Below are 24,420 nucleotides of genomic sequence, written 5' to 3'. Positions count from 1 at the left end.
TGACCCATTCCCTGATCTCCTCTCACAGAACCCTGATGATGGCTCAGTTGATGGTGTAGCCTTGGCAGGTAGCCTCACGGAGCAACAGCAGATTTATTGCAGGAAGGTCCTCAATCAATACAGACACATGTTTTCTTTGACTCCTAGTCAGACCACTTGGTGTACCCATGAAGTGGACACAGGTGAGAGTCTTCCTATTAAAAATAAGATTTACAGGCAGTCTGACCATGTCAGAGATTGCATCAGGACTGAGGTCCAAAAGATGCTGGAATTGGGAGTGATTGAACCCTCAGATAGCCTTTCGGCTAGTCCAGTGGTCCTGGTACCCACACCTCATACCCAGGGAGGTAAGAGAGAAATGAGGTTTTGTGTGGACAACAGGGGACTCAATGCAGTCCCTAGGACTGATGCTCACCCTATTCCTAGGGCAGATGAACTAATTGATACCTTGGCCTTAGCCACGTTCTTGAGCACATTTGACCTTACTGCAGGATATTGGCAAATCAGACTAGCTGAGGATGCCAAACCAAAAACAGCATTTTCAACTGTTGTGATGCCCTTTGGCTTGGAGAATGCACCTGCCACATTACAAAGGTTGGTGAATAAAGTCTTTAAAGGCCTGGAAGCCTATAGTGCAGCATATCTTGATGATATAGCTGTCTTTCGCTCCACCTGGGAGAATCACCTGGTCCACCTAAAGAATGTTTTGGAGGCTCTGCAGAAAGCAGGCCTCACTATCAAGGCCACCAAGTGCCAGATAGGGCAGAGTAAGGTTGTGCACCTGGGCCGCCTTGTGGGTGGAGGCTAGGTTCAACCATTGCAGAGCAAATCCGGACCATCATGGACTGGGTTGCTCCCACTACCCAGACTCAGGTCAGAGCTTTCTTGGGCCTGACTGGGTACTACAGAAGATTTGTGCAAGGATATGGGTCCATAGTGACTCCCTTGAATGATCTTACATCAAAGAGAATGCCCAAGAAGGTTCAGTGGACAGTTAGCTGTCACAAGGCATTTGATGACCTCAAGCAGGCTATGTGCACTGCTCCCATTCTGTAAAGTCCTGACTGTTCCAAATAATTTATTGTCCAAACCGATGCATCTGAGTTGGGGGTAGGGGCTGTGTTGTCACAACTTAATGCAGAGGGTCAGGATCAACCAGTAGCTTTTATTAGCAGAAGGTTGACCCCCAGAGAGAAACGTTGGTCAGCTATTGAGAGGGAGCCTTTGCTGTGGTTTGGGCTCTGAAGAAGCTGAGGCCATACTTGTTTGGCACTCACTTAATTGTTCAGACAGACCATAAACCCCTCTTATGGCTAAAACAGATGAAGGGTGAAAACCCCAAACTTTTGAGGTGGTCCGTTTCCCAACAGGGGATGTACTATACAGTGGAACATAGACCTTGGAGTAACCATGCCAATGCAGATGGACTCTCCAGATATTTCCACTTAGTAAATGAAGACTCAACTGGGCAAGGTTAGTCTCATCTCCTTATGTTTGGGGGGGGTGCGTAGGAAAGTAGGATCTTTTTCTTATGGTAACCCCCATTTGTTGCTTGACGTTACACTGTTTTTGACTAGTCTGACTGGGATCCTGCTAATCAGGACCCCAGTCTATCTGCTTTCTCCTTAAAATGTTATGCATGTACTTTGATACACTCCAGATTGGATACTGGGGTACCCTTGTCAGTCCCCTAGTATATGGTACACATGTACCCAGGGTATAGGCCTCCCATGGGCTGAAGCATGTATCATGCCACCCATGAGAGGCCATGCAAAATGGAACTACAGGTCTACCATTACAGTCTGTGTAAGATGGTGCATGCACCACTTACGATAGATATAGGTTTACTATATCTATAGGTCACTACACTTAAAGCCTATAAGTCACCCCATAACAGGTCTTAACAGTCCTGAAAGCAGGGTGCTGGGTTTTACATGAGAGGGTGCCCCTGCATGAGCAGAGCCACTCTGCAGCCTTCGGAGTCCATTCTCCCGGGTGTTCTGTGACACAGCTAGACATATAGGTAGAGGTGCATTATAACCTTGCGGTAAATGCTATCTCGAAAACTGCTGAAACAAAACATGTCATGTTTGGTATCAAACACCTTGGAATCATACCTCCACACCGGTAACTGGTGTGGGAGGTATGATTCCACCCTCCAGAAGCAAGCTTTGTGGGTCCTTGGTCTTCACGGTACCAGCCTTGTCGACCAGGACCGCACAAAATGGATGCTGCCGACCAGAGACACATTCCTGCCCTCCTGCTGCTGAGCCATGCTCGAGCAGAGGAAGGCAGCACAATAGGCATCCTGTCACTGGGAGATGTGAACATCTCCCAGGCAGGATTTAGTTTATTGGAGCTGGGTGGGTGCACTGCCAGAGTGCCTGAAAGTTTGCACGAGAGGCACATTTGGATTCCCTGTGCATAGTCCAGCTCAAACCAGTTCGGGAGCCATTAACTCCTGCTCTGGTGAAAAACTGGACAAAGGACATGGGTGTAACCACCCCCCTGTCCAGACCCTACCCTGGGAGGGTCCCCTAAATCTGTCCGACCCTCTCCTGTGGGTACAAAAGGGCTTACCTGGCTGTAGGACCCTAGATTCGACGTGGGCAAGATTCTGAACAAGAAACCACTGACCTTCGACCTTCTGGACTTCGCTGGACTTTGACTGGACCTGACTTTGTCTCCCTTTCCGTCCAAAGCATCATCTGTGCCCATGCACCATACAGGCTCCGTGCTTTACCTGTAGAGCATCAAGGACAACTGAAGCATCTCCCTTCGGGTGAAGGAGTCACTCCCCTGCATTCGCAGGCACCGTAATGCAACTGCCTGGTCTGCTGAGTCTGAGCTCCTGCAGACTTCGAAGGCTCCAGCAACACAGCAGATGGGTTCCTACATTCCTTGAGGTTGAGCTGCCCTCTCACCAAGTTTGAGGCCAGTATCCCTTGTGGGGAACGCATAACCGGAACCCCTGTGCACTGCGTACTTTTGCAATTGCATATGCTTGTTGGCATTCTCCATCTTCATGCATTAGGCTTTTGATAGCCCCAACTTCTGCACACATTTCGTACCAAGGACTTTGACCTCCACGCACACTGTGCCCTGCAAACTGTTTGGTGAAACTGCTAGAGGTCCCCATGCGACTCCTGTGCCTTCGGCCTGTGGGTCCATTTGAGGGACAATCCTGATTTTCTTGACCTCCCCTGGTTGCTCCAGGCCTGCCCTGACTCCCCTTGCTGTGCTGAGTCCTCTGGTCCTTGCTGGGCCAGACCGTAACATTTCTTGACCTTCTTCATGGGTTACCTTTGCCAAGGCTTGTTGGTGCTCCTGGTGGACACCAAACCCTCAGCACTCGACATCCTTTGTGGGACAGCTCGCATTCAGCTCTTGGTTGTCCTGGACATCTCCTGGTCCCTGCAGCTGTAGAGTTAAGGTCTCCTTCTTCAAACCTGAAGCACCCAACATCAGTGGGCATTCGTCTACTGAGCCCTTGGTCACTCTTGAGTGGCCCAGACTCTGTCCCCTCTGCTTTCAGGTTACTTCCATCAAGAATCCACCTGCGGATTCAACCGGACCCTTTTCTTCTTTCCAGCAGCGGCATTTCCTTGAAGACTCCCATTGAGAACGACGGCAGTTTCCGACACCACTTCAGACCTATGAACCCGGCTATCCTGAGATAGGTAACCCTGGTACTTCAGTATCCACGGGTGGGGTGGCACTCTAACCTTCTATGTTCCAAAGGGTTTCCTCGTAATCCTCTGAGAAGGGTCCTTTAACTTTAAAATTGCAACCACGACTCTCCCATTGAATCGTACGTAACACGCTGTCGTGTTTTCACACTGCACCCGTCCTCCGTGGGGTCCCTACTTACCTGAGGTGGTTCCTTGGGGTCCCAGCGATTCTACACATTCTAGGCATCGTTTTGACTCCAGTCGTGTTTCTTATATCACTATTTCAGTATATGGTTTGGTCTCCCCCGGGAGTCCACTGTGCATTAGTGCTACTTACGATTGTTTCTGTGCTACATTTTTGTATGCTTTGTGTTTATCTGCGTGAAGCAGATACTATGAGGTATTTAATGTGTTATAATAATAAATATATATTATCTTATAACTACTGTGTGGTTCTCCATTTATTTAACCAATACAATAAGGTTGCATTCTGGTGAAACAAGCTGCTAAACATTCCTTCAAGACTAAGCCTGAAGGCTGCTCTCTACAGCTATCACTTGGATAGCTTTCTAAGGTTATCTGTGACCTCTTAAATCACCATAAGGGTTGTTTGGACTGGTGCAATTAATTATTGGACATCGCATACCAGGCCAACTTCTCACAATCCATATAGTAACCACTGGACCCCTTCATTGGAAGGTGAATGTATTGTACTTTCAGGAATGTCCATTATAACTACAACTGGAGGAGAAGCATACTCATTTTTTTATATAGCGTGAGGTAGCAGAGCGCTTTACATAGCACCAGTTGCGTTACATGAGGACACATTCATTTTTTGTTAGGCGAGGGGGGATTAAGTGAGTTGCCCAGAATCACAGGATGTTTAGCATCACTGCCGAGACTCAAACCCAGTTTCCCATATTCTAGGTCGGCCGCCCTAGCCGTTAGGCCAACTCCTCTCCCCTTAGCCACAGTTGTGGAGGTAGAAGGTAAAATAGGCAACAAATCAATTGAAGATTCCATCTCCCCCTCCATTTTTTGGGGAGACGTTGAGGAAACAGAAGCCAACGGATTCATGGAAATATCCTGGGGGAATGCTCGTAGGCATACTATTCAGTATGGGCCATATGGTGTAGCAACTGAAATGTATTGATTCTCCTTGCAACCAGGCAGTGGATGCAAAATCACAGTACAGGTGTCTTTTAAGCCAAGCCTCTGACCGGTTCACTGTATGATGGACCAAACTCTTTTTTGTTCTCCACCTTCTCTCGGACCAGATCGCCATCATTAGGAAGCCTGCCAGAAACAGGAATCAGCAAGGCTGCATTTGTGGAAGAGGGCAAATGGGCTTTTGATTGTGAATCACAATCTTTTTGTAGATTTTGTAACACAGCACAATGATTATCTACGTCAAAGGTTGCGGCTGCCGCCACAACGTCTAGACTATCAAGGTCTGCCACAAACATGTTAATGCCAAAGAGTATTTTGTATGGGGTCCGCCTACCCAGAGAACTTCTAGGGAGATTATTTAGTGCACATTGGACTCCGTACAAATGTGTCAGCCAACTCCTGCCAATACCTAAAACCCTTACTGTTAAAGATTGCTTTCAGTTACAGTTCATCCGCACAACAACAGAATTGCCCTAAGGCCTATATGGAGACAAAAATTGCACCTGCATCCCCAGAGACTTCATCGCATTCCGGTAAGCCTTAAAGGCAAAAGACCTTGATCAGAATGGAAGGTGCCACAGGCAAATGTCCCTACAAAGACATGCACATCTTTTATAACAGTTAGAGCGTCAGCACTACATTGTGGCCAAACCCAAAGGAATCTAGTGTACGAATGCACTGCAACCAAGATATACTTAAAAGCATTGTCAGATGTTAAAGGACCACAGTGATCAAGATAAATGAGTGTGGGGTGGACGAGAAACAGTAGAAGTAGTAAAAAATTCTGTAGGCGAGAAACGCAGTTCAGCTGAAGTATACAATTTATAAGCAATAGGGAAAGTGTCCCCACCATTGAACATCAAGCAAGTAAAGCCTAACGCACCTGGCACAATCCTTATGACCAAATTTGTAGAATTGTCATGTGTTAAGAAGAAATTGGTCGCAAGCAGGTCAGACTGCAGAGACCGAAGAAGTGCGGTATGTTCCGGAAGCCAATTGGAAGACAAAAAAGAAGGTTGTATACGCCTGGCATAACCAGGAATGTATGTTATCCCGAAATTAAAAAAACAAAACAGCAACGATTGCAATTTTTTAAGCGTAGATGGAGGTTGCAATTGTGCACATTTCTCCAGAAAGTGGAGGGCTAACCCCCTACCTTCAATATTGAGTTTGTAACTAAGAAAAAGGAACGCCAAGAAGGCGATGTGAGACTTAGCAAAATTTTATTTGTAACCAAAGTTCTCAAAATGTTTGATAATGCAGTCCACACACAAGAGATGAGGCTGTAGTTCATCATCCATCAAGGATATGTCATCGACATACGAGAAGGTATCAGGGTCGATCTCATGCAAAAAGGACACTATATAACATATAATAACTGAAAAAAAACTGCACCACCCCAAACTAAATGCCATTCAAAGAAAGGAAAAGGAGAGTGAAAGAGTCATTTTTATTTTTTCATAAAGGGGCCAATACAGTGTAACTTTGTTATATAAGGTAGCAGTAAGAAAGACTGGCTAACATTATTCTGCTTGAGTTTTGTTGTTTAGGGATGTCACTAAAATATTGTTTCTTCTTAATTTTTTCAAATTTGTGGTCTTTGGTCTAAAGATTCAGGGGTTAGAAGCATGTTTTAGGTGTTGTTTATTTATTTTATAAACTGTAGAGGATCGGGAAATATCAAAATCATGTTTGATTTTTTAGATACGTTTGAGTGTTTTACTTCATAAGAATCTTTCCCAATATGTAGCATCACATTTGCTCACAGAGAATTGGTAAAAAGCCTTGATACATCAGCCCCCTTTTCTAGTGAGTCAGTATTGATAGTAAGGGTGGGCGACAAATTCCGTTCTGCTCGCGGAACTTGCAAAATGTCGGCATTTTTGCGTTCCGCGCAGAACGCGAAAATGTCGAAACTTCCGCGATCCGCGGCGGAACGGAAATATGCAGGGCAGGATTCATTCTGGCACAATGCTCCTGTCACTAAACCTCAACAGGAAGCACTTACAGATATAAATAAAGCAGGTGCCCGAGTTGAAGCTGTGTCCACACCTATAGTTGCTGTGTCGCGTTCAACGAATCCTTTCACACCCGACACCCCAGATGGGGCTACGGGAGGTGCTACCAATATTTTTTCTACGCCACCCAGAATAAATAAACTTACCTTTCAAGAGTCAGCACATTCACGTACCCCCAAACTCATAAATGCCCGTACGCTTAAAGAACTTCTTGTAGATTGTAGATATGACCCTGTGCCCGGCAAAGAGGACGAAATGACCCTGGCATCATTGCGTATCAGACGAGCCGCAGTGTATTTAGGGAAGTTACCAGGAATGACTGCGCATCTAGATAAAATATATCATTTTGTCCAAACAGGGCAAGATTCAGAATGTATTAACAGAGCTATGGAATACCAGAAAGTGGAGATACAGGGGGAACTGTTACGTTTCCTCATAAATTGTGTGATCAGAAATCAAGACCGACCGGGGGTAGACCCGGAAGCAATGCAAATTCTTACCAGATGGAGCCAGAATATATCAGAAGGTAGACATGATAAGCAAAATTGTATAATAGCCATGTGCCGAAAGATCCGTAAAGAAATAGAACGCCTACACGAAGAAAGATTAGCGGTAGACCAGTTCGAACAAAACGAGGAGGAAGGGTCAGGACTGCCCGCAGGACAGTCAGACACCATAGCCTATGTAGGTAGAGGAAGATCTTGTAATAGTAATAGATGCCTTATTGACCCGATACGTCCGATATGTCCAGAGAATAACAGGAATTTCCAAATACCTATAATTAATATAAGGTCTAACGAGCATTCGTTCCAAGCCGCCGACAAATTACTCCGAGAACGAAGGGGTTATCATTTTCTCGATTCTATGGATGAACAAGATTTAGCTAGGTCAGCTGTCCATTGGGTGGACAGTCCCGGAAAATATAGTGATGATACAGTAGCACGCACATTTTTGAATCTCACCCCAGATGAACAGCGGTTAGCTGGGTATATATGATTCAACAACTCCTCATACTATATCAGAGTCAGCATTCGGACCCTGGTCCCTTGCCTGATATATTGACTGAATTACTCATGAATAGATGGAGAGGTTCAGGTACTAAATTAATTAAAGAAATTCTAGAATCAAGAAAGCAGTATATTCTTTTTGTATGTTCAGAACGTGTCTCATTGCCCATCAAGGAAAGAACCACGTATTACATGGATAGACAGAATCCTTTACGAGAAGTGCACCCAATAAAAGGCGAGGACAATGAGTTTAAACGCGTATTTGTATATACGCCTATATCGAAAATAGAATTGTTAGAAATGAAGAAAGTGGTACCCAGTCATGACAAAGATCCAGCGGGTTTTCACCGAGAAATTAAAGACATGTTACTCATGGGAGAGTATACCTATCCCGACATTATGACAATATTAAAGGTATTGATGCCTGCTGGCATTTATGAAAAACTCAGGGAAAAAGAGTGGGAGGTAGGAGACCAAAAGATAGAATGGTCAGTATTAGAAGCAGAAGAAAAGGCCCGAACTGCAGGAGCAGGACTTGGGGATAAAACTAAAGCACTACCAGGTTTATTAGTACGGGTACTGCCACGTTTATTAACTACGAAAAAGGAAGATTGGGGTACAATTTCAGCCTGTAAGCAGAAGCAAGATGAAGACACTAGTGATTACTATGCCCGATTTGAAAAATGTTTTGGTATAAATAGTGGCATAAAAGCAAGTAGCGAATCATACCCGCATCTGTTTGTAACAAAATTAGTAGAAAATGCCCTGCCCCAAGTAAAGAATAGAGTATTAAAATTCGAGAGTACCTGGCAAGGTAACACTCCATCACAAATGTTACAAATGTTACAGTACCATCACAATAGAATTAGAGAGGAACAAGAACATGAACACAGACGCATGAAAGACACGAAAATGAAAATGCTAGTTTCCCAGACAGTTCCAGCTGAAGGACATAAAAAGGGTACGACACATTCCAGTGATTCAGCGGGACCTGTAAAAGGGACATGCAACTATTGTAAAAAGCCAGGTCATTACGTACACGATTGTCCAGTTCTGAAACATAATATCGCCATAGGTAATACAAAAGAAAGACCACGGCCACCTAGACAGGATCAGAATGAACAAGGAGCTCCGCAGCATGCACAGTCCATGCCAGCTCCACCACAGTCTATACAGTTTGTGCCAGCTGCACCAGCGCTGCCCGTTGCTGCCACACAAACCACGACACGACAACTGTACCAGACCGCACAGTACGACTATCCTGATTACCAATGATACGCATGAACCAGCCTAGAGAGGGAAGTTGACTTACCCCTTATCGAGATCCCTGTAGATCAAGAAGGACCTTATGTACATAGTGAATTATTAGGCCAAGACAGAAAATTTTTACTCGATACAGGGGCAAGTCGAACAACCATAAAACGTAGTGAAGTTCCAGGGGCACCCCTCTCAGGCTCTCAGAATATTTCCCTTGGTTTTTCAGGAAAACCTATTGTTAATGAAGTGTCACAACCTCTTCCACTTACGATAGGACCTTTGACCCGAACTACAGATTTATTGCTTACTAAATCATGTCCAGAAAATCTGTTAGGAATAAAAACACTGAAAGCTCTAGGAGCCATAATATGTTGTTCTCCGGAAGGAGTAAGATTGTTTTTACGTGATTTTAAAGGTCACTATGTATCTAGAGACATGGATCCCCGACTGCAGACTTTACCCACACATCTATGGGCACAAGGCCCTACTGATGTTGGTTGCATGAATATTACACCATATCGAGTCACTCTGAAAGCAGGAGTGGTACTACCACGAATGCGACAATACAAGTTACCACCAGATGCTGTAGTGGCTTTGCTGCAAATCATTGACGAGCTCATTGCCCAAGGAGTAGTTGTGGAAACAGACTCCAATGTATGTAATTCACCAATAATTCCGATCCTTAAACGAACAGATCCAAAGGCCCCGCCAGTATATCGATTGGTTATTGATCTGCGCGAATTAAACAAATGCATTGTGCCGCAATTTCCTGTGGTCCCAGATATCTCGTCATTACTGACAGCTATTGATTCCGAAGCAACATTCTTTACTGTAATTGATCTCAAGAATGCCTTTTTCAGCGTCCCAATAGATCCGGAAAGCCAATATTTGTTCGGATTTAGTTTAAATGGGCGTAGCTTTAAATTCTCCCGCGCACCTCAAGGATTTACAGAAAGTCCCAGCATCTATAGCCAAGCACTGAAACGAGAACTTGACAGTATCCACATGCCAGTTAACACTGCCTTGCTTCAATATGTCGATGATCTGCTGATCACCGCGAGAAGCGAACCGGAATGTGAGAAAGCATCACTGACAGTTTTACAATTTCTAGCCGAAAAGGGGCACAAGGTGTCCCCTTCTAAGCTGCAATTCTGTGTCCAGCGAGTTGTTTATCTTGGACACTCGCTGTCCAAGGAGGGAAGGCAGCTTACACCCGACCGCATTCAGTTAATAGCTAACATGCCAATACCCAAGACACAAAAGGAGGTACGGGCTTTCATAGGCCTCACTTCATATTGTAGGCAGTGGATCCCTCAGTATGCATTTCTAGCAAAACCACTCATTCAGTTGACAACACAGGAGGCAGCCACATCGACTGTTCTCCCTTGGACTCAGGAACATACACAAGCTTTTGAAAGCCTAAAGAAAGCCTTATGCCAAGCACCTGTTTTAGCAACGCCATGTTACAGAAAACAGTTTACACTCTTTGTTACAGAACGCGAAGGTACTGCCTTGTCAGTACTCACACAGGAACAAGCAGGAGCACACAAACCATGTGCTTATTTTTCTAGTACATTAGATCCCGTAGCTCAGGCTTTGCCTGCATGCCTAAAATCAGTAGCAGCGACAGCTTTAGCAATCAGACAAAGCGATGCCATAGTGTTAGGACATCCATTGACAGTTCAAGTACCACACGCAGTAGAGGTTCTTGTAAATAGAACGCAAACACAACACTTGACTATAGCGCGACTTACAGGGTACGAACTTACATTGTTTCAGCCACACATAGAAATCAGACGCTGTAACACATTGAATCCTGCCACACTTTTGCCAGTAACCGGAACAGACCCACTAGCCCATGACTGTATTGAAGTTATTACTATAACGACGAAACCCAGACAAGACTTAACCGATGTCCCATTGTCAGATCCAGACCTGACATTGTATGTAGATGGTTCATGTATGAGAACAAGTACAGGAGAGTTAGTGGCTGCTTATGCAGTCACAACAGATACTGAAGTCATTGAAACAAATCGTATAAATACTTTGTCAGCTCAAGCCGCAGAGCTCATCGCTCTGACACAAGCCTGTATTCAAGCCACGAATAAAAAAGTCAACATATACACTGATTCACGTTATGCATTCGGAGTTGTACATGACTTCGGCGTGCTGTGGCGAGAGAGAGGTTATTTAACTTCCCACGGTGCCCACATTCAGCACGGACCCCTCATTCATGCCTTATTAGATGCAATACATCTACCCACTGCAATATCAATTATGAAATGTAAGGCTCATACGAAGGTTACTGATATCATTTCTCAAGGCAATGATCTAGCAGACAGAACAGCTAAACAAACTGCTCAAACTCAAACCTCCGACATGACAAAGACAATAGTCCCGATGCCGACACATTGTATGACAGTTAAAGATCCTACTTTTGACGTAATTGACATCCAGACACATGCTACACCAGACGAAATAAAGAAATGGACCGAATTAGGAGGGATCCAAACGGACCAAGGATGGATGATGAAGGAAAAATCTGTGTGGTTCCTTCCTGATTCAATGGTCCAAGTTATAATTAACACTATACATAGTCCAGCACATTTAGGAGAAAAAGCTATGCTAGACAGCATTCAACACATTTGGTTCAATAAACATTTGCGAGCAGCAGCCAAACAAAAGGTCCGTTCCTGTATGATCTGTTGCCAGTTCAACCCAGGAAAAAGCGTTCCCGTAGAACAAGGTGGATTTCATCCTCCTAACCACCCTTTCGAAGTCCTCCAGATGGATTATATCCAGATGGAACGATGTCGAGGATTCAAATATGTCCTCGTAGTTGTTTGTGCTCTTTCCCGTTGGACGGAGGCATACCCGGTTTCAGATTACACTGCCCCGACTACTGCCAAACAGTTGGTTCGAGAATTCTTCCCACGATACGGTTTACCACGTGTTGTTCACTCAGATAACGGCCAGCCGTTCTCATCCGAACTAATGAAACATGTTTCACTCCTGTTAGGTTATCAGTGGAAATTCCACTGTGTCCGACACCCTGAGGCAGCAGGTCTCGTAGAAAGACATAATCAGACCCTGAAAATTAGATTGTCCAAAATATGCAGGGAGAAAGGTGTCGACTGGGTAGTAGCACTACCAGTTGCACTCTTTTACACAAGAATGGTAGCACACTCTCGAACAGGGCTATCCCCGTATGAAGTGATCTTCGGCAGACCACCAAATATGTGGGGGACGCCTATGCCACGCAAAATAACTGATATTGACTGTAATATGCTGACAGATTACTTGGCTTCCTTGATGTCTGCACTACAATCTTGTCGTTCACAGGTAGCTGCAGCCTTTCCCGACAACACTGAGGTGAAACCCCTTGACGTAGTTCCGGGGGACCTCGTTCTTGTGAGGAATTTCGACCGAAAGACTCAGCTGGAGCCCAGGTGGAAGTCACCCAAGTTGGTCCTGCTGACCACAAGAACAGCCGTGAAGATTGAAGGCAGAAAAGGATGGATTCATTCAAGTCATATCAAGAAATTTCATGGACTTCCTGCAGATGTAAATAGCCCACCTCGTGTGTCTTCACCCATTGACTCCAAACTACCTCTGGCTGAGGCCAACAGTCAGGAACTTTATAAAATAAAACTCAGGCCTAGACCGTCGGACGATTTGATTGTTTAAGTCCTCTCCAAGGTGAAGCGGTTGAATCTGTCTCCGACATGTATCCCTTAGACCTGAATCATGGAGAATCGCGAATGTTGAAACGACAGGCGTATTGTAAATCACTGCGTAATCATTGCATAGTGACATTATTAACCTTGTTTTTCTTAAGTCTTTTAATAATTACTGCAAGTATATTGTTGCACATATATTACCCTATTGCCAGAAACGTTTACAATGTTACTGCTGAACATTCTTTTAGTGACCTACCCCCGCATGAATTGTCCTATAGACTTGCGCTGCGCAATAACACTTTCATTAGTGTGTTACATCATTCCCATCAGACTAGTAATGCTACTAATTGTTGGGTGTGTGGCCGGCTCCCTCCCTATCAGAATTATGAAGGAGTCCTGCCTTTCTTTCCACATCCGTTTACACATAATGGCTCCTGTGGAGCATGGTTTAGTTTAATCAATTCCATAGACTCAGACACAGCAGGTTATCAAGACCATTGGGTATGGGGAAATCTGAACCTAGTTTTATTCAAAGTCTGTTACCCTGACAAGGAGGGTCGCCCCAAAGGAACAGGAACTGATCTAGAAAATGAAGTATATGGATTAGGTAATTTTACACCTAATCTCATGATTCTAAATGTCGAATCCGAAGTTGAACTAGTTTTACCCACCATGTCAGTATTCCCAGCGAAGGGTGAATTGTGTGTAAGAAAAGTTGGTTCCATACATATGGGCCATAGTAAATGCACTACTATAGTAGAATTCAGTGATCAAGGCAAATCTTCATTTAGAGCTTCTCACCACTCCTACTTTATATGTGGTCAGACTGCATATATGCGTCTACCCCTAGATTGGGATGGTACCTGCTACATTGCATTTCTTTTGCCACCTGTTTTCCTAGCTCCTCCTGATTATTATAGAAATATTCATTTAGTACACAACAGAGAGCGGAGAGATCTCCCAATTGTCGATTATACTGAGACGGCATGGGACAAGTATGTAGATTTTAATAAAGGCATCTTTCCCTATATAGGTACTGTTACTAATAGTAAGCTGATACGTAGATTAACTAGAACCCTTGAAGCAGTAGTGAATGAAACTATTTCCGCTTTAGGCAATTTAACAGAAGAGCAGTCTGCTATGCGGATTGTTGTGCTTCAAAATCGTCTTGTCCTTGACGTCATCCTGGCTGATAGGGGCGGAGCTTGTAGGGTCATCGGATCAAGCTGCTGCGTATTCATACCAGAAAATTCGCCATCTGTATATAAAGCCATAACTCGCCTTCATAAGATTGTAAGCCAGATACACCAGATCCCAGGCACTTGGACTTGGTCCGGTTGGTTTTGGAGTGTGATATCAGCCTGGGGATGGAGAGTTCTATCCTTCCTAGGTATTGGCCTTCTCATACTATTCAGTTGCTGTCTATGTCTACAATGTGGACCAGCGATCTGTGGTCTGTGTGCCACATCGTGTATTCCACCACCAAGATTTCATTCGTCACGGAAGAAGAAAGAAGAACAAATGATGTTATATGAACAGATCAATGGATTGATGAAGATTGATATCTCTTAACGGGCAAGTAGGGGACAAGGAGGGAATGTGGAAATATGGATTTTTCTGATCAGTTATGTCCCCTATCTTGGACCCCAACGGTTTCATGTATGAATCACAAGTACATGTATGTTCCCTCCAGTTCCAGTTATGAAGACGCAAACACATGTGCGTCCACCGTCAACATGTCCTCTGTCAGATCCGCCATGAATAGGTCGGATATTTCATTCCTAAGTATGAAAGGCCACCGGCTTTATATGGTTCACTTATGCCATTTTACAGTCCAGGCAAGTAGGCCCTGATTCTGTCTTCAAACTCTTCTTGCCTTCTGCCTCTGAAAACTTCAGTCTGAGCCTGCATCTGTGACCATGAACTTTGTCTCATTCTCTGCGCGGCTCACGAAGCCTGACATCAGCCTATTCTCTGCCAAGAACTGTATTTCACCTTCGAGTTATCTGCTTCGTTCCTCAGCCGATGCATTCCTGTCTGGTAGTTTAAGTAAACATTCTTCCAGCTACCGAGCAAAGGCTCGGCCTTTCTGTCTCTATGCAAGTAATTCATAGCCCTGTTACCATGGAAGGTTTCTGCCCCTTGCATCTCATATAGACACTTAGACGCTTGTACACGCACAGGCAGTATAGAATAGATTCTGTCCGAGAGTCCTTCTTTTGTGGATAACATAGTTCTTTAAACATAGGATGTTAGATATGATTTGGGATAAGGTTGACTTGACCCCCCAGACTTTTCGTCTCCACATGTAGAGCTAAATGTCAAGTCCCCTTCACCCCCTAGTTGCACGTCAATCACACGTCATGCTGCTGCGCGCGCATCTATGCCAAGTATTATCTTATAGATCCACCTATATATGACATCATAACCAATTATGTTCCTTTTTACTCCTTATTACACCCATTTTCGGTTACGCATGTGAATCGTCATTTTCCTTATCAATTGTTACGCCTACTGTATTCGCTTCATTGTAATGTATGTTCTATAAAAGTCATTTCTTGTCAATAAAGTATGTACTTCACTTCCTGAACCTTCGTGGTGACGGAACTTGGAGCAACCGATTATAATCGATCATTGGAATAAAGCCCATTCCGAACCTCTAATACCACGGATTCTGCCTCTTATTTACTGAGCTATATTATTATGTTTCTGTACCAAATTAAGTCCCGGTAATTAAATTATTTACCACAGGTAGCAGTAAGAAAGACTGGCTAACATTATTCTGCTTGAGTTTTGTTGTTTAGGGATGTCACTAAAATATTGTTTCTTCTTAATTTTTTCAAATTTGTGGTCTTTGGTCTAAAGATTCAGGGGTTAGAAGCATGTTTTAGGTGTTGTTTATTTATTTTATAAACTGTAGAGGATCGGGAAATATCAAAATCATGTTTGATTTTTTAGATACGTTTGAGTGTTTTACTTCATAAGAATCTTTCCCAATATGTAGCATCACATTTGCTCACAGAGAATTGGTAAAAAGCCTTGATACATCAGCCCCCTTTTCTAGTGAGTCAGTATTGATAGTAAGGGTGGGCGACAAATTCCGTTCTGCTCGCGGAACTTGCAAAATGTCGGCATTTTTGCGTTCCGCGCAGAACGCGAAAATGTCGAAACTTCCGCGATCCGCGGCGGAACGGAAATATGCAGGGCAGGATTCATTCTGGCACAATGCTCCTGTCACTAAACCTCAACAGGAAGCACTTACAGATATAAATAAAGCAGGTGCCCGAGTTGAAGCTCAAATTCAGTAACGCATTAATCAGCACAAAACATTTGTGAGCACGGTCGAGGCTAGGCAGGTGTGCTTTCTCCCCATATCTACCGTCAATAATTTGCTGTAATCCTTGATGGAGCTCTGTGCACCCATGAGTTTCTCACAATATGGTGAAATATCAGGAGCGATAGTAAAGAGGAAGACAAAGACCATATCAGTGAGCCGAAGGTAGAAAGTGTATGCCTGTGTCAATTCTCACGGGTAAGAGCCTGCTGTGTGCCGCAGTGCATGGCTACAGTCCTCATTATCATAAACAAAGCAGCTACAATATCCGTGCCTCATACCCCTGACAGATGTCCCTCATCCTAGTCTTAGAAATGTTGCCACTGTCAATTAATTTAGAAGTAAGTAAGCTTGAAAATTAATAAAAGGTTACCCCCTATTTTTTGCGTTTTAAATGTGTTGCTTTTCGGGTTCTTTGTGTCAGCCGGAAAAGTATATTCACGGCATTCACAAACATAATGTCTTTGGTTCAGTGATTGAAAGCCAGCGCTTTCTATTTTGAAAGCATTTGTTAATAAACAAGTATTGTGTGCTGTTATTATGGTACAGCTAACAAAGCCCTTCTTTTCCGACAGTTGTTTATGGTATCAAAACAGCTTGCAGAATCTCCGAGCAGCTCACAACAGGCTTTGCACTGAGCATCCTTGTAATGAGCCGCGTTTGTCTCAGGGTCATGCTGACTCTGCCTTAAAATCCCAGCCCTACCACCACCGCCATGGCCCTTTACGCAGCTGTAGTGTAGGAAAAGCACTATGCATTTACCCAACGAGGTAGCACTTACTGATTAGCCAGTAGAAAGTACTCCAGTTGAATAGAGGTATTGCACAAAACGGTGGCATCTTCTTGAGTAAATATGCAGGGCAGGATTCATTCTGGCACGATGCTCCTGTCACTAAACCTCAACAGGAAGCACTTACAGATATAAATAAAGCAGGTGCCCGAGTTGAAGAAGCTCAAATTCAGTAACGCATTAATCAGCCCAAAATCTCTGCGAGCACGCGAAATTTCGCGTATTCGCTGAGATTTTTTGCGGTTTTGTGAAATTTTGCGAAAGGCAATTTTGTAAATTCCGCCCACCCTTAATTGATAGTAGGTGAATTGCCAAACACTGCAGGCTTTAAACATTCAATGCAAGGTATAGTGACAGGTATGTGTGAAAAGAGTGCAGTCACAAAGCATCTGGGATACTAGCGAAAACATGACACCAGACTTTTGGAAAACATGGAACGCAGTTTCACTTGGAATGCTGCTGCAAAAAGTTCTTACCCAGTTAAACAAAGATTGGAGCAATTTTGTTTGTATTTGCAGTGATTCAGCTACGCATATGAAAAAGATGTGTGATGACCTGTCAAAATTGATACCTGAGCTAAAGTGCTTCCCTGTAAGAGATCCTTGCCACTTGTTTGCTGGTATGCTGAAAGCATCTTTACAATCTTCAGAGTTAATGAACAATGCTATTGACTTTTTAGTCCGTTCTGGTGCACTGTTTTGTTATGTACGGAAACTAAAATGCTAATATTTCTCTTTTTATGCTTTGTGTCGTATCAAAGAAAAAGTCATCCCAACTGTGTCACTTAGCTGGTGGCTCTCAGATCTAGAGGCCATGAATGCTATATTTTCCATGTGACAGCCATTTACAGAACTTTTGCTGAGTGATGATGCAAAAGGCAAGAAATGTGAGGATCTTTGGTCACATATTGATAGTGATTTGAAAAAAAGTACACTCTACTGCATTCTTAGATTTGTACAGGACAACATGACTGCTGTAGTGACATAATAATAATCAAGCATTTGTAATGCAAATTGGTCTCGCACTTGTAAGAGGTAGAGGTATTGGCATTGTAAATGACAAAGGGGTATATTAGCAAAGCTTTGCGATAAATATCGCAAAGCGCGCCTGGCGCTCATTTTCTTAACACCGGCTATCGCTGGTTTTCATCGTGGAGATAGCGCGTTAACAGCAACGCGTATCTCTAAGGCGATAAGAAATCCAGTGATAGCGGCGAAATGCCTGATTATCGCTGGAAATCCAACGATGAAATTACTGCGAAAGTAAAATCCTTGGTAATAAGCCATGGTGGGCTCAGGCTGACAATCCATCTCCCATTGGAAATATGGCTAAGTCAGATTTCTATCAGGCGTTAGGAAGCAGCGATAATCGCAGTTAGCGCGAGTTATTTCATCGCTTCACGGTCATTGGTAATAGGGGGAAGATGAGTTAGCGATTGCTTTCAGTTGCCTTGAAGTTGGGAACGCCTACTTTGCATTTCATTAGCGATAAATATCGCTGACATGCAAAGCGGCACCCAAACCGGTTGCTTTCGCCAGGAAGCTGTCGCTAACAGCTGTTAGCGACAGCTTGATGATAGGGCGATGAAAATATTGCCGCTTTAGAGGCGAAAATTGCCGCTATAGCGGCGATGACGCCCTTGCTAATATGCCCCAATGTGTTTTACCTACCAAAAGAGTGAAAGAGGAAAGAAAATGAAAACAGAAAGGATGCTAGATAAGGGAGGAAAATGAAACGGAGATGGAGTGAATGTGAGAAAAGGGGACAGCTGGAGCGAAAAGAAAATATAGGGGCAATTGGCTTCGCCAATGTTTTTAAGCTATATTGTAGAGCAGTGTGGCTGCTGTGCAGCTTGTTGAAAAGGTATAATAACAAGGATGAAGTAATTCCTTTAACGAAAGTGATGGTATAGGAGGGAACATTTGGAAGGGAAATGAGACACCTACCTTGGCCTCCACACCGAGTGGTTATGTAGAGAATCAAAAAAACTAATGCAGTGTAACCTTCTTGGAGGTTTCTGAGGCTCTGAGTGGAAATCTGATATGTAGCGAGAGTGTATGCACCGTTGCAGGTAAGACCCAAAGCAATAAAGCTAGCCAAAGAGAAAGCATGAGAGAGAGAGAGAGATACACAGAGAAGAAGACAGAGGTGAAAAAGAGTGGGAAAAGGAAGCTGCAGGCTAGACAAGAATGCAGTAAAGGAGAAAGGGGGAGAAGTAGTAAAGGAGGAGAAACAATGGGTATGAGGAAAAGGAAGAGACAGGGGAATAAGTAAAAGGGAAATAGAAGGAAAGCTGGAAGGAAGATGCAAAGGACTAAATAGCTGAGAAAGTGTGATGGAAAGAACAAGGTAGAGAGAGTGGGAAAGGACAATGGAGTGGCCTAGCGACAGGGTGATAGAGAAGAGAGAGGTGAATATAGTGAGGGAAGTTAAGAAAAAAGTGAGTAACCCAGCTAGCTTTATACTGGGTACAAGCAGGACAGAGTTCTGCTGAGCCACTGACTGGTGTAATGCAGTCATTATGCAGCTCAGTTTGGGAGGGGGTGCAAGCAGGGGGTGCTGAGTCGGTGACTAGAGTAGTATGGACTTGATGCAGCATTATACCGCGTACAAGCAGGACAGAGTACTATAAGTCACTGACTGGGGTAATACTGACTTTATGCAGCTCAGTATGGGAGGGGGTGCAAGCAGGCGGTGCTGAGTTCGTGACTAGAGTAATGTGGACTTTATGCAGTGTTATACCGGGTACAAGCAAGACTGAGTACTGCCGAGCTACTGACTGGGGTAATACTGACTTTATCAAGCTCGGTAAGGGAGTGTAAGCAGGACAGAGTACTGCTGACTCACTGGCTAGAGGAAAACTGTCTTTATGCAGCGCGATAATGGGTTCAGGCTGGACCGAGTACTACTACCCCACTGACTGTGTAACACTGATGTTCAAACTAAAGTGCAAAAAGGAAGGATTCCTTTTGCTAGCGTAAGCACCTTTCCATGGGCTAGTGAATAGCCATCATAAGAGTTAAGCTGGTTGCATTGAAGAAACTTGTGAACCAGTAATCATTGATATTCAAATCGATTTATTCTTGGTGATAATTGCATTCAAACTTCATGCAAAATTCCTTCCTTGTCAAGCTGGGAATAAATCATCCAACTCATGTGTACATCAATGATAAACCCAATGCATTTCGGGTCCAATTATGACCCTTCATCAGGGGAATTCTTTGCCATAGCTGTAGATACAAAGGACAAAAGGCAATTCATTCTATAGTCCTACTGAGCTTTAAATAAATCAGACACAATAATAAAAAACATTCAAATCGTAAAATAAGTAGAAGAAAGTAAAGCCAAAATCATGCGTCCTTACAGTGTAATGGAAAATATACGGTGTCCCAATTCTTAAGGAAGCCGGCAATTCTTACAGTTCCCATGGTTTAAACAAAAGGTGCACTCGGAGAATATTAGCAACCTAACAAGTGCTTTTAATTTCAGTATATACTAAAGGTGCTATCGAGCTCCACCTGGTATTCGTATTCACAGTGCAGTGATTGTTACTGAGAACAAATAGTGAGCGCGTCAACATCGGCTTATAAGGCAGCGATACCGCTAGTTAAACGGATATTCGCTTATAAAACGAAACGTGTAGTGATAAATACTAAGAGAAGTAAACCCGCTAATCAGCAGCTTTTAAGCAGACGCTAACATTGGTTAAGCAAAGATGCCATTACAAGCTTACCCGGTTAGTAAATTCAAACTACATCCGGCGGAACCACGTCAGATTGCGTGACGGGCGTGCTTGCATCGGACTGAATGCGTCTTAAATTAGTGAAAAGAGATGACGGAAAACATCCGTAGTGTGAACCACTAGACATAGAAAGAGACAATGTGAAAGAAGTTGAAAATATCATACTTGTAAACATGTAGACTACGGGAAACCACTATACCAATAAAATGTATAGTCATAATGCAATTAAATAATCACGTGAATCACATCAAAAACATGGTGAGAAGAAAATTTCAAGAAAGCAATATAAGTAATTAATTAAAGAAAACAATTAAATTCTATTCGGTCATTAAGCCCCCGAGGTTGTAAGGATTGTAATTTTTTGGTCCAATAAAATTCTGCACGGGCTAAAGTTTTTTGACGATCAGTGTCTGTTCGTGACTTTTGTGCCTCCAATACAGTAAAGCGGAGCTGTGAGATGTTGTGTTTTTCTTCCATCCAATGTAATGCGACCGTTGATCTTACATTTTTGTTGCGAATGTTACTTTTGTGTTCTCCTGTATGTATTTTCACTTTTCTTTCAGTTCTGCTGACATAGACTTTGCCACAAGGGCATTTGAGTGCATAAATAACATTGGAGGTGTCACAAGTACTGGAATGTCATAATTTTATTTTATGGCCTTTGGTTGGATGTATGAAGCAATCTCCTATTATTGCATTATTGCAGTGTACACAGTTCATGCATTTTTGCATCCCTTTAAAGGTTTTACTGGAAATGTTAGATGGTTTAGCTAGCAGTTCTTTCAGGTTTTTGGATCTTTGCATCGCAAAAATTGGACTTTGTGGAAACAGGGCGAATAAATCAGGTTCAGTTTGAATGATATTCCAATGTTTCATGATGATAGATTTAATTGTGGTGACTTGAGTGGAATGTTTAAGTACACATACCAGCGGGTTAACTTGTTTTTTACTTGTACGATGTAACAGACTATTACGGTCTGTAGTTTCAAGCCTTTGTTTCGCATCTTCCAAAAGCTGTATAGGATATCCTCTTTTGTGGAATCGATCGATAAATTGATCGGTGATTTTGACTGTGTCTTGTGGATTAGAGGTAATTCTTTTCAGTCTGATGAACCGTGAAAAGGGTAACTTTTTCTTTAATGTGGGTTGATGGAAACTGTCAAAATGAAGAGAGTTATTTCTGTCCGTAGATTTTATGTATACATTGGTTTTAATGGTGCTTTGATCAATTTGGATAAGTACATCTAGAAAATTAATGCTTAGCTTGTCAATGTGATGGGTAAATTTGATCCGGTTGTGAATATGATTAAGATCGACAATGTTTGCTTCAAGATCACTGCGGTCACCTTTCCAAATTATGAGAATATCATCGATGTAACGTTTGAACAAGACCAAGTTTTGGAACCATGTATGATTGTTTAAAATATGATCGTGTTCTAGTTTGGCCATGAAAATATTCACGTATGAAGGAGCTCCTGCAAAGCCAATTGAAGTTCCATTGTTTTGGGCGTAAAACACTTTTTCTGCGTTTATATGATTATGTTTTAGTAGGGCCCATTCAATGGCTTCAATCCCATCAGCATGTGGAATGGAGGTGTAAAGGCCGGTGACATCTATAGTACATAACCACCAGTTTTCAATGCCATTCACATCTTTCAAAAAATTTAAAAGGGCAGTAGTGTCTTTTAAATATGACTCTTGTTGTTGTACAATGGGTTGCAAAATATAATCAACTGGCTAGACGAAAACTGTCTTTATGCAGCGCGATAATGGGTTCAGGCTGGACCGAGTACTACTACCCCACTGACTGTGTAACACTGATGTTACCCAAAAGAATTTGAAACGTAACACACATTTTGGGCCTCTGGGCATATCACTTAATCTCCCCGCCGGGGCCAGCATGACGGGCAGAGGGGTGGGTGTGGACATGGGGTCGTCATGGGCGGAAGCGGGAGGGGTTTCATTAAAAAAAATGAAAAATATTAAATAAAACTTACCCTCCCGCTTCTGGATGGGTTCGGACTCCCGCTCCCGCCGTCCTTTTTTCTCGTCATCAAGGAAAGACGTCGGAGCAATCAGGGAAGCTCCGTCTTCCTCTGGCCGGTGTGCGGGGCTCTCCATGGTGCATGGGAGCCCCGCCCACACTCAAGCGCGAGACACCTGCCTTCTGGTGTTTGCGCTCCTTTTACTTTGCACACTACTTAAAAACAAGCATTTGCAATGCAATACGACTCGTATTTACGCAACATTACATTACAAATGGGAGATTCCACGTTGAAGAAGGTACGAACAGGAGTGGGGGGCAAAAATCTGCAAACTGCGGGAGGGGGTGGGGGGTGCACAGGGCAGCAAATAGTGTTCGAGTAAAGGGGCTGATAGCTCCGGAAGGAGCAAAATGACAACATAGGCTTCAGGAGGCGGGACTAAGAAGCCAAACACCAATCCCAATGCAGTATTTATGATTAAAGCCAATCAAAAAGATGGGCGGAAAGTGGGTGGAGCTTCCCCACTATAGTGTATACAGCATCTCTTGACAAGACAGCGCATGCGCTGCCTAGGCGAGACCTAACTAGAGTCTGAAAACACCCTTGTCTACCAAGTGTTCTGCATAATTGGTGTGGATGTGAAACATCTCCTTGAGAGTAGGCTGGGTGACACTTTTAGTGACTTTGGCACTGCAACATTTTCCATGTTAGAGTGCTTGCCACTTGGTAAGCAAAGAAATGTTGAGGAGCATTTCAGGAACTTTTATTTTACAATGTATGAGAAATCGCCCTTCACCAACCATGGTATTTGAAGTCAATAAAGCCTCACTGTGGTACTCTGCACAAGTTATAGATCCCTTCCATTAAGGGAAATTTTCTACAGTGTTTCAAAAGTGCTGCCTCCTTTGTGACCGCTTCATTAACTCTGAGGGTATATGCACCCAGTTCAATGCATATTTTGCAGAACCTGTCGCAGAGAATCACAATCTTAAGGTGCACCAGTATTGGCATGGAAAGCTATGTCAGTGGCCAGAGTTAGCAAATTGTATACTGGCTATTTTGGCATTGCCTGTCTCAAGTGCCCATGTTGAGAGGGCCTTTTCACTGATAAAAGTTTACATGGGAAGGAAAGAGCAAGGGTGCATGACCAAAGACTCAGTGAAGAAGTATTGTATGGTGTACTAAGATAACTTTGATTTGTAAAAATGTATTTGGACCTCTTTTACACTGTATGTACACTGTCTATAGATCCCATGCACTATCAGTGCAGAAAGCAAGCAACAATAAAAGAGAAAAGTTCCATAAACACCGGAAAAACACAGTTTTTGTTGTTTGTAATGGCGCGAAAATGGGAAACCATGGATAAACTCTGTTTATATGGTATTAAAATCACTTGAAAGCACTGAAAAAACCCCACCATAATTTACCATAAATAGAAACTGAAAACAGGAAAGCCTACCCATAGTCAATCTCGCATATCTGCTCTGATTGCTAACGCACTGAATGCGGTCAAATCACGGCTCTCAGAAGCCAAAGAGTAGCTGTAGAAGCTGTTGGAAATATCCAAAGGGGTTTTGTACTCTCTTCGAACTATGTTGTTCACTAACGCAGACCTATATGTGTTCTGAACAGCAAAGGTACGAACATGACCATTTAAATGTCTATAATCTAAAGCTAGACAATGTGAACCATCCGGTTTCAATATCGAAAAAAGAGGATTATTCATCAATGAAACACAGGGTTCAATCACAACCTGATATTCCAAA

Source organism: Triturus cristatus, chromosome 2_1 (genome assembly GCF_964204655.1).
Source record: "Triturus cristatus chromosome 2_1, aTriCri1.1, whole genome shotgun sequence".
Lineage (NCBI taxonomy): Eukaryota > Metazoa > Chordata > Amphibia > Caudata > Salamandridae > Triturus > Triturus cristatus.
This window is presented reverse-complemented; position numbering follows the sequence as displayed.